Source organism: Phyllostomus discolor, chromosome 3 (genome assembly GCF_004126475.2).
Source record: "Phyllostomus discolor isolate MPI-MPIP mPhyDis1 chromosome 3, mPhyDis1.pri.v3, whole genome shotgun sequence".
Lineage (NCBI taxonomy): Eukaryota > Metazoa > Chordata > Mammalia > Chiroptera > Phyllostomidae > Phyllostomus > Phyllostomus discolor.
This window is the reverse complement of record NC_040905.2, coordinates 180,234,240-180,245,959: the sequence shown is the minus strand read 5'-3', so window position 1 is coordinate 180,245,959 and position 11,720 is coordinate 180,234,240. Positions and strand designations below refer to the sequence as shown.

General features: G+C 45.7%; 1 protein-coding gene across 1 annotated transcript in view; it reads left to right on the top strand.

Moving 5' to 3' along the window:
• Positions 1-886: 886 nt before the first annotated feature.
• The window catches only part of GOLM1 (golgi membrane protein 1), a 53,051-nt gene continuing 42,217 nt past the window's right edge, over positions 887-11,720 (top strand). Inside the window, exon 1 of the mRNA XM_028508079.2 lies at positions 887-1,034. The gene's annotated coding sequence lies outside the window, so the exon portion shown is untranslated. The remainder of the gene's footprint in view (positions 1,035-11,720) is intronic.

The following is an 11,720-nucleotide window of genomic DNA, read 5'->3' as shown; positions in this document are numbered from 1 at the left end:
AACACCCTGCAAAACAAACAAAAATACCAGTGTTTGGACTCAAAACTCCAGAGTTAGGAAACTGGCATCTCCATACTCTAAATTAAGCTCCCAGATAATCCTAACCTCTGGTCAGCGACGTCAGGGTTAAGAACCATTGCTTTAGAATTTTCTAGTGTAGGAATCCTGTAAGATGTTAGATGTAAGATGTTGTAGCATCCACTCAGGGAGGTATGACCTGACAGTGCTTTCCAAACTTCCTATGCTCAGCAATCTTCATTTTATCTGTGGCAAGTAGTCGGAAGTGTCACAGCCTAAAAAAAAATAGGGCTTGAGAGATAACAGTCGAGGGCTGGGGGGTGGGGTTGGGATGGAGATTATGGCCAACTGGGAAGGGATGTGGAATTAAAAAAAAATTGTGAGCATAGTCGCCCCCCCATCCACCACTCCCCATATCTGTTTTTCACTGGTTCCTCTACTCTAGCCAGTTTGGGCCTGGACCCCTGAAGGAGGCTTGAATGTGGCAAGGTGTATGGCGCTGGGCATGGTTGGCTCTGGTTTCTGGAAAATTCCTTGGTGGCCAAGAGGTGTGGGGGAATTGTCTCTCCAGATCCCTTAGCTCCGCCGCTGTGTCCCACCTATATGCTTCCTTAAGAAGCGTCCGGACCGCTCGACTTCTGCTATGGAGTTGAGTCCTCAAGGAACGCCGGTGGCCTTGGCTGAGAAGGGGAGGCTACCAGGCAGCAAAGAGGGAGTGCAGCGTTGATTTTCCCGCTCCCGCCTAGGGGCGGTGGGTTGGACGAAAGCACCTTGGGGCTGGCGTAGCTAGCGACGCGACCCCGGCCGCACCCGCCTTGCCTCGCAGCGCCTCCTCCCCGCGCCGCGGGCGCTGCCAGGGGGCGGGGACTCGCCGCTGCGGAGGACGGAGACGAGGCGGCGCTGGGCGCGCTACGCCGAGAGGACCGGAGTGCAAGGCCGGTGGCAGCGGGAAAGCGGCCTCGTGGCCTGGGAACCAGGCTTGCAGCGCCAAGCAGCCACCGGAGCTGTGGCAGGAGGTGAGTGAATGGGGTGCGTTCCCCGGCGCTCCTGGTCGCCGCCCTGTCCCCTGGCTGCCTTCACTCTCTTCGTCCTTCCTGAGCCTAGGGTTCGCCCACAGGGACTCCGTGCGGGTCCAGGGAGACACCGCCCGGCTCACGACCCGGCTGCAGCCTTTTCCTGGAGCCTGCTCTGCCCCAGCTCTGCCCCTTCCTGCGCTGGAGCCTTCGCTTCGGGGTCTCCCGGACCCCCTGGGCTCTATCCCCTGGCTCCGAGGGGCCGTGCGAGGATTCCTCCCTGTCCCTGCGGAGGCTAGTCTGGGACGATGCGGGGCCTTTCTTTTTGTTCTTAGCTTGGTTACCAGTATTGGCATCTAAAGTCAAAAGCGTGCGTCCCCAAAGTCGCCCTGGTGCCAGTTCTGTGGGCATGATGGGCACCAGGGCAGGGAAAGAGGGCTGGCAGCAACGTTCACCTCACCTCCTTGTCTTCCCTCTACCTCCCAGCCTTCGGCTAGCTCGGCCCGCGGCGGGTGCACACGTTGGCAGCGGTCGAGTCCTGGCAGGTGACTGGGAGCTGGACGCTGGGTCCTGGGACTGCACTGCTGCAGCCCAGGTGGAGCCCGTTTTAGGGATGCTCCAGGTCCCCTCCTGTATTTTCCACCACTGGCTGTGTGAAGAAGGATCTACAAAACTTTCGCTGTGCCGTAAAAATAGTTTCCTGGGTTCTTATACTCTTTATATTTCACAACGTGTTTAATAGTTTTAATGTTGGGTTTTTGTTTTTTTTTTGGTAAAACAAAGTGGGAAAAATACCTGTTTTGATCAATATTTTTTAGGAGAATTTCAGAGTCATTATTGTTCGGAGTTCCATAATGATGCTAGACATTTTCAGATGTCCCATTTTTAAATTTGCTTTAACAAACTTGTGTGGCTTTCACCGTTTTTTGAGATTTTCTTTGTCTGGTTGGGGTCTCCAAGGGCCTACAGCCTGAAATTACATAAACGTTGAGGGACATTTCTAGGCATGGGTTATTAAGATGTCCAACAGCCTGATGAAATATTTAACAGCTCCGGAGTGACTCTGTTTGGCTTATGGCCATCAGATTGACTCAAATTTAGGCAGTTTTAGTGTTTCAGAATTACTTGGAGCATGAGACCTGGGGAGCAGTGTAATCTCGGAGGTCCTTGTGGTCCCCTAGGGCAGTCTAGGTCCTTCTCGTGTCATAAAAGATAAAACTAAGCTCATGCTATTGGGGAGAATAACTTTATTTGTAAATACAAACCAGTAACTTGCTAACATTCATCTTAGGCTAGAACTCAGTTTTTAAAGTGTCAGTGGTTAAAAAGACATTGAATTTTTAAGATGTTTAAAGGAAAAGGTTAGCTCTTCAAGATGTTATTTTGTTCTCCTATGGCGAGGTGATCACGTTTGTTTCATCAGTTTTGCTAAAAAAAATGAAAGACCAAGGATGAGAGGAAGGGGTGCTGAGGGTGAAGGAGGGGTCAGATTGCAGTGACAGTACCACCAGGAGCTAAGGATGCCATCTGCTTTCTAGCTGCTGGTCCAGGTACTGATGGGGGATGCAAAGATTTTGGGTTTACATGTGTTTTCAGGGGTGAGGCAGAAAGAGCAGGGAGGGTGGTTGACCACTTCCCTCAGCCGGGAGGGCTCGGCTGAACCTGACAACCCTGTGAGTGTGCAGACTGGGGTTCTGCGTTGAAGCACACTGGGTAGCAGGGCAGAGCCTGGGGAAGCTGCTACTGCAGGGAGGAGCTGGAAGGGTGTCACCAAGCAGGCTGTGGGGAGCAGGGCAGTAAGGCTCCTTGACAGGCACTCAGTGAAAGGGAGCTGGAAGGCAACATGGTCCCCAAAGGCTGTCCCTGCACCCTCCCCACCTTATAAAACTGCCTGTAGGGGCCAGGAAGGAGGGAGGGAGGGAGACTGGGATGAGGGATGAGAGTCCCTGTGCCCTGGGCTTTAATTCAACTGTATTATTGTTATGTTTATCTTTAGAAAATAAGTTGCTTTAGGAAGAGACAAATTTCTTTTTCAGTGACCTAACAATAAATTTGCTTTTTCAGTGACATTACTAAATAATATCAATAATTGGGGTAAGAAAAAAAAATGCTGCTTTTTGGTAAACAGTCCCTCCTGCCCCTCCAAAGGAAAACTTTGTTAAATTTTTGAAAAACATTTGCAGAAGTAGAAAGAATGGTCTTGATATGCTTTTGCTCTCCCATTAGGAAAGTGTGAATGGTATTTCATTTGTCTCCACCCTCCCCCACCCCCCCCAAAAAGTTCTTTGATTGTGGTTGTTTTCTTTGGTGGACTTTCAGGTTACTGATGAGGCCTCAACAGAAGAGAGACTTGGCTGGAAGAAGTGTTTCCTAGATTCCCAGAGTCTACTTTGCTTCACACACAAATTTCTCTACACTTTCAGGGGCCGGGGGAAAAAAGCATGCCTTCTCAGATTTTCAGATTTTTACACTTTGATCTTATTTTGCTTTCAAACCTTTTAGGGCTGTTTTGATAATACTTTCCCACAGTTAAGATTTTTGAAGATTAATTAGTGTCTGACAGGAAGAACATATGTAAAAATACTATGTAATGTGATTTCAATGACATATTTTGTAGTTTACTGTGGTTTCCAGATTTTTTTAATCATTCTCATTAGTAAAATAAATTTAAACACCTAAAACTTATACACTGTTCTCTGTCAGTTATATCTCAATGAAATACCTTTTTAGATCTCCCCATGTGCTACTATTAGCTTGTATCTCAAGGCCCAGTTTACATTTAGAGTTGGATTGTTAATAACTGGAAGTAAAACCCTATTTCAAATACTCCCTGAATTTTGAGTATCTTTGTTCTGTTTCTGGTCAGATCATATTTTGTGTTTTTTTAATTGAATTTAATTTGGGGTGACATTGGTTGATAAAAATATAGAGGTTTCAGGCGTATGGTGTGTTCACCACCCCAAATCCAGTGTCCTTCCTTCACTGTTTATCCCCCTCCCCCCTTGACCCTCTCTGTCTCCATCCACTCCCCTTTCCCTCTGGTAATCACCATGCTATTCTTTGTGAGGAGTTTTTTTTTTTCCCCTTAATTCCTTCACCTTTTTCACCCAGCCCCTCAACCCTTCTCCCCCTGACAGCTGTCAGTCTGTTCTCTGTATCAGATCATAGTGTTATTTATTTATTTATTTATTTTAGATTTTGTTTATTTTTAGAGAGGGGAAGGGAGGGAGAACGAGGGAGAGACACATCTCTCAGTTACCTCGCTAACAGACCCCCCAAGGAACCAAATCTGCAGCCCCAGCACGGACCCTGACTGGGAAGCACACTGGTGACCTTTCCCTTTTCCCGACAGCGCCGCACTGTCAAGGCCAGAGCACTGTCAGGGCCAAAGCGAAGTTTTTTCTTTGGTGTGGTTCATGCAGAGCTGACTCTGGTAGAACCATGCACCTTCCACACTGGGCTTGCGCTCACCTGTGCTTGCGTTTATCAGTATAACTAAATTTGCGCTTTTTATAGCACTCTGAAAGCTTCCTGTCCTGCTTCACATCCATAATGTGTAGTCGTGTGTCAGCCCGCCTCCCTGTGCAAGTCCCGAAGGTGAAGGAGCGCCTCAGGTGCCTCTGAGGGGTGAGGACGCGTGACCTTGGACAGAAAGACTCAGGGAGAACGCAGAGGCAGCCTCTACTTTTATTAGCACAGTTAGTATTTTACGGTAATGGAATAAACTTAGTATAATATAACATACTGTACAATACTTAGCATAATTAGTATATACATAATACATATTTAAGTTATTTTATGTGATAGTCGTATCACTAAAACAGTTGCTATCCTTCCTTCTGGATAAAAATAAATGTAACTTCTGAGATGCCCATCCCCAGCTCTGAGGAGCGGCTCCTGCACCAGGTGGGATGCATGAACTCCGCTGTAGACAGCTGGTTTCTTATTTTAGCCTCAGATAATTCTTTCACTTGATCATCAGAAGAACCCCATGAAGGCAGGTACAATTAATCTCTCCCCTTTTATAAAAATGAGTACATTGAGACTAAAAAAGGTCACATAATACCACAATAGTCCCTTTCCGTTAAGTAAGTACTTGGTGGCAAGTAAATGTTTGAATTTAACTCTCACCCCAGCCCGAGGACACAGACGCCACGGTTGTCCCTTTGCAGTAGGACCGTTGCAGGGGCTGGGAGAGGGTGCACAACTGCCGGGCAGGGTGCCCGGTTGGAAATGGGTCCTCACACTGCACGCCCTCTCCTCTTGTCCACCTGCCCAAGTCTAGGTGGGGGCCTGGGTCTTCCTTGGGTCCCTTGAGGACAGAGATCTTTTTTTGTCACTTGGGGTCCCTAGTGGTGGGTTCCAGCGCAGAAGAGAGCTTTGGAATCTGTTTAAATGAGCTCCCTTTTGTCCTCCACTTCGTGAATATGCCTGTGATACGATAGTTTTGTTTTAGGGGCGGCTGTAACATACCTTGATTTAACCTGGGGATGCTGGAAATACAGCTCTAGAACTTGCTAATATTACCAATGTATATCTTCCTTACATCTTAATTTTTTATGGTTCCTGTTCGGCTTTCATATTAAAAATATGCGTATTGAGAAGAAAAAGATTGCATAAAGTAAGAACGAGTGCTTTTCTTCCTCTCCTCTGTACATTCTATGCCGCCATAGCTTGTACGTACCCTCCCTTACAGACATGCACTGTATGTTCATTTATTGAGAGTGCTTCTAAATTTTTTTCAGCAAAAATGGGATCATGTGATAATTGATACTTTGGGAACTTTTTTCACTTGACAGTTTGTATTTTGACTACCCATTGCTCCATAGCAAATCTCCTGTAAACTTAAAACCATCGTGTTTTTGCGGCTCAGGGGTCTGTGGGCTGCCTGCACTCAACCGAGCGGTTCTTCTGCTCTACCTGGGAGCCGACAGGGCCGCCGTCTTTTTAGGCTCAGCTGGGCTGGAACTTAAAAATGACCCACTGGCTGTTATCAGTGTCTGAAAGTATTGCCTTGGCATGTTCTTAGAGCAGATAAAATTATGAACTGATAAGTGATTTAGAAAAAAATTGACTACAGTTCTCTGATTTCAGTGCTGTCAGAACTGGAGAGTCTAGCCCATCACACCTTGTTTATCCGATGGATTCTTCCTTATCTTTCCCCATTTTTTAAGTATTTATTTTTATTTATTTATTTTTAGAGAGGGGGAAGGGAGGGAGGAAGAGAGGGAGGGAAACATCAATGTGTGGTTGCCTCTCATGTGCCCCCCAGCTGGAGACCTGGCCTACAACCCAGGCATGTGCCCTGACTGGGAATCAAACCAGCAACCCTTTGGTTCACAGGCCAGTGCTTGATCCACTGGGTCACACCATCCAGGTAGTATTTATTTTTAGAGAGGGAGGAAGGGAGAGAGAGGGAGAAGGAGGAAAAAAAACCATTGATTTATTGTCCACTTATTTATGCATTCCTTGGTTGATTCTTGTAATATGCCCTGACCAGACATTGAAACCACGACCTTGGTGTACTGGAACTCTAACCAACTGAGTGACACTGCTAGCGCCTCCACATTTTTTTCTGTGTCCTTGAGGGAGAGGGTCCTGTATAAGCTGTGTTGCCCTGGACTTGGTGACAGTCCATTGTGATTAAATATTACATACCTTTATGCACACACATACAGTGACTTTGAGATGCCCAAAGGGAGAAAAGAACCTCAGGCTGAGAAGTTACTTCAAATGGAGTCCATTTTAGGTTACTCTTTACTTCACAGAGAAACAATAGAAACCTAATTTCTCTGGGGCGGACAGTAGTAGATAAGTTTTGGGAAAAATGTTTGTGGCCCAGATGGGAGGTGGGAGACAATAGAAGAATAAAACCAAAGGCTGAAAAAGAGCTGGGTGTGTGTGGAGGGGGGCATAACATACCAAACTCAACCCTTAAACAGTAGGGGAATACAAATGTTTCTCCAAAGATTAAACACCTCTCTGACATCCCTTTCTGCTTCTGGAAAATAAAGGAGCGCAGCCAGAACAAAAGTCACTGCCAGACTTTCCAGGGTACCCTAGAAAGGACAGTGGTTCTCAGGCTTGCCTTGCATCGGAGTTACCCAGAGCACTTTTAAACACAGGTGGGGAGCCCCTTCCCAAGTCTGTGACTTGGTAGGTCTGGTCTGGGCTAGAAAACGTGCATGTCTGACATCCCTAGGTGATGCTGATGCTGTTGGTCCAGGGATCACACTTTGAGAACCATGGAGCTACAGCAGAGATTGGCAGCCCTTTTCTGTAAAGGGCCAGGTGATACGCTGTAGGTTCTGCAGACCGTACGGGCAGGGTCACAGTTACTCAAGTCTTGTGGCCCGGCAGCCACAGACAATAAATACGTGAATGGGCATGGTTGTGTTCTAATAAGACTTTATTCACGGACACAAATTTTAATTTCGTGTACTTTTCATGTATCATCAAGTATTATTCTTTTGATTTTTTTTCCAACCATTTAAAACCTAAACTCTGCCCTGGCTGGCCAGGGTGGCTTAGTTAGTCAGAGCATCATTCTGTAAACTGAAGGGCCGCGGTTTCGATTCCCCGTCAGGGCACATGCCTGGGGTTTGGGTTCAGTCCCCAGGTGGGGCATATGAGAGACAACCGGTTGATGTTTCTCTTGTTTTCTTCCTCCCTTACCTTCTCTCCAGAATCAGGGAGCTTGGCCTTGGGCGAGGCTAAAGAAAAAATCTAAGCTCAGGGGCCGTGTGCAGAAACGGGTGGCTGGCAGGCTCCTGCCCAGGTGTAGTCTTGGTATGCGTGTGGGAGGTGGCCTTTCTTCAGTAAATTCCAAGTGCCGGAAAAAACAGGATAGAGCTTGGTTCCTCTCATGAGTATTGCCTGCTCATCTGTCTGCTTTTTTAGTAGTTTTACTTCATCACACTAAATATGCACGTTAATTTTTATAGTTTAAAAAAAATTTTGTTGAGGTACAGTTGACATCTAACAGTAGTTTCCCATGTAATGATTCGGCAGTTGTGTATGTGTACGTGTATAGTGTGAAATGATCACGATAAATGATCACAGTTAACGCCTGTCCCCATATACAGTCATAAAAGTTTTTCTTGGGATGAGAACTTTTAAGATCTCTCTGCGCCACTTTCAAACAGGCATTACAGTGTTATCATTAACTGTAGTCACCATGCGGTTGACATCTTTTGTTTAGAAACCAGCAGCTTCCAGAGTTGGGGGAAATGTGATGTTTATAATAATTGTGGATTGGGGAAGTGAGAGGAGGAGGTTCCGTGTACATCCTAGCGAGTTTGGAAAGCAATTTAAGGAGAACAAATGGACTTGGTGATTTAAACCCTCACGGTTTGGAGCAGGAGTTGACAAACCTTCTCTACAGGGCCAGATAAAAATTTCATCCGATCCCATCCCCATCGTAACCCTGTGAGACCTCTGTCTCAGCTGTTTGACTCTGCCTGGCAGCCGGAAAGCAGCTGCGGGCAACACTTACAGGATGAGCATGGCTGTGTTTAGTAAAACTGGATTTACACAACAGGCCAACTGTGGCCCGTGGGCCTTGGTTTGCTGATGGGACATGCTCGATGTTTCAGTGTTTTTAAACCCTCAAGAAAATGTCAGTGACGGAGTCCCTCATAGCCCCCAGTGCTGAGCTGGAGTGTTCCCAGGTTCGTTTGCTCCTGCTTGCTCCTGCCCTAACTTCTGAACTTCCTGCTCTGCTCCTCGGGCTCGCTGGCAGCCACTCAGTCCGATATCCAGGCGAGGCCACTTCCTGAGAAGGAATGAAGGTGCAGCTCCCCGACTGCCCAGAGCCTCGGAGCCCCTGCCCTGTCCCGCAGCAGTGAGGCGGGCCAAACAAGCTAATCTGGTTTGATTGCTCGAACGTTAAACCCCATGTGAACATAAGGAAACAAAAAGAAAAAGTATGTAACTAGGAGGGTCAAGGGACTGATGCACTTGTCGGGTCGCCCATTTTCATATGCCTTTTCTCTTTTAAAAAAATAATTAGAGGTCTGTGTTTTCTTATAAAAAGTTTTTGTCTTATAAGCCAACAATAATTTTAACCAGAAGGTCAAATTTTAAAAATTAAGCCAGAGAGAAAGAATCTGCAGTGTTTTGTGACTTTTCCAATTTACCAGGAGACTTTTAATGCAGAAACACTACTTTCACTGCAGGGAAGCCTGGGGTTTCAGTGTAGTTGGTTTAGGTTAATCATTTTTTTAGTACGATCAGATGCCTGTAATCAAATACGAGACCAAACATAGTCTGAAGCCTAAATTACAATGAATGGTAATATTTCTGATGCAGTATATCTCCTCTTCACGTACACCACCCTCTCTGTGCACATACATTACATTTAAGGGGGGGGAAGGAGAACGTTGATAGTTTTGACAGCGGTGAACTCTGGCTCTGAATGACCGCACGCAGTCTTCTTCAGTCTTTGTCCTTCCTCACCTGTAGCTGCCCCTTTAGATTCAGCACTAGTGGTTTCTGCAGTCCTGCAAGGCAGGGGCGGGCACTTTGCAGGGCTGAAGGGCGAGTGTTGGCCCTTCCTTCCTCGTGGTGACCTTCTTACCGGGGCAGCCCTGTGTCCATTGGGAGTCCAGGACTCTCCTAACCGAGCCCTCTGGGCAGCTGCACACCCTCCTGGCCAGCAGCGCACTGGGGCACAGCAAGGGGCTTCCGAGGCTGGACTTGTGTGTGCCGCGGCATCTGTGAGTCAACGGCAGGTGGTGCAGTTACTGCTGCGAGTACAGAAGCGTCAGTGGGAGGAATGCAGACGGCTGCTTTCTATTCAGTAGAACGGTCGTGGGAAGAAAACATTCATCACCTTTTCCTTATAAAATACGAAAAGCCTAGATCTGGAAATAATTTGTTATGCATCTTTCCACCTCTAATAATGGTAATAGTCAACATTTGCTGAGTGATTACCATGTGCCAGATGTGGTTCTAAGCACTTCTTGTATCATAGCTCACTTGAACCTCACAGTAACCCTAGGCGGAGGGCAGTGAGGCACAGGTGGGTCCTGTGACTCCGAAGAGGTGGAACCAGGATCTGACACTGGCCACTGGGTCTCAGTATTTGTTCTCCTAACACTGCCCTGAGCTGCCTGGTGCTCGCACAGCTCCTGACTCATGGTTGCTCAATAAATTTTTTATTGACTGGCTAAAGGGAGGAGAGTATTAAACAGTCATCTGTACACTTCCCTTGACATGAGAACTGACTGAACTGACTTCATATTCTGTTTTCAGACTTCAAAGTACACCTATCCACGAACATATATGCTGGGACAACAAAAGATCATTGAAGGATCTCATCTAAAATTATTGTTAGGGGGTTAGGTGTGTGAACAAGATAGCCTTTCCAGGCAGAACTAGATAAAAATAGCCTTTCCAGGAGTAACTAGATAAAAATAGGTTGTTTGATAAAGAGTACTGAAAGAACTAGCTAGCCATTACCAAAAGAGAGAGGAAGAGAAAGCCTTTTTCTTTGTATTTCTTACTTCTTACATTAAAAAGGAATGCTAAGTGGATGAAAGATTTAAATATAGTTATGGAACCATAACTATATTGAGAGGAGATATGTGTAAATAAATGTATTTTGAAACTCAGAGAGAATAGGAAATGTCTTTCTAATTCTAAACAAAATCCAGAAGCGACAAAAGATTGACAAGATTAGGTTGTTTTATTTATTTATTTTTTAGAGAAAGGGGAAAGGAGGGACAGAAACATTGTTGTGCAGGAGAAACATCAGTTGGTTGCCTCCTGCATGCCCCTGTGGGGGACCTGGCCTGAAACTCAGGCATGTGCACTGACTGAGAATTGAACCGGCAACCTTTTGGTCTGCAGGCTGGCACTCAAACCAATGAACCACACCAGCCATAGTATATTAGGTTGTTTTAAAAGCACCACCAAAAACTATGGGCAGAAAATTTCAGAGAAAGTCAACAAAATAAATGAAAAATTGAGAAAAAATTATTTCATGAAAGAGCAAATATTAATTTATCTTTAATATACAAGGAGCTCTTACAAATCAATAAGATGAACACTCCAGTTTCAAATGGGCAGAGGCTATGAAAATGGCTGTCACCAAAATAAACATACAAATGGCCAATGAATGAAAAGATCTTCATTTATGCCTATAACTGAAGAAATGTATTTTTAAATATCACTACTAATGAAATGACCAGGCATTTAAAAGTTCATGTGTTATTGTGTAAGAAAACAAATAATTCTCATGCAGCTGATGGAAGGGTTAATTATTGGAAATGATTTGGAAGCCAACATGGTAAGATCTATCAAAACTTCATTAGAAATTTAATTTGTGAAAGAGTTGCAAAAACAGTACAGGTGGTTCCCATATATCCTCCTCCCACCTTCCCCTTACATTTATCAAAATTCAAGAAATTAGCCCTGGCTGGTGTGGCTCAGTGGCTTGAGTGCCGGCTCCGAGAACCAAAGGGTTGCTGGTTCGATTCCCAGTCGGGGCACATGTGTGGGTTGTGGGCCAGGGCCAGGTCCTCAGTTGGGGGTGTGTGAGAAGCAACTGATGGATGTTTCTCTCCCTCTCTTTCACCTTCCTTTCTCCTCTCTCTGAAAATAAATAAATAAAATCTTTTTTAAAAATTAAAGAAATTAACCCTGGCACTCTCTTACTAACCAAAGCACATAACTTACTTGATTTCA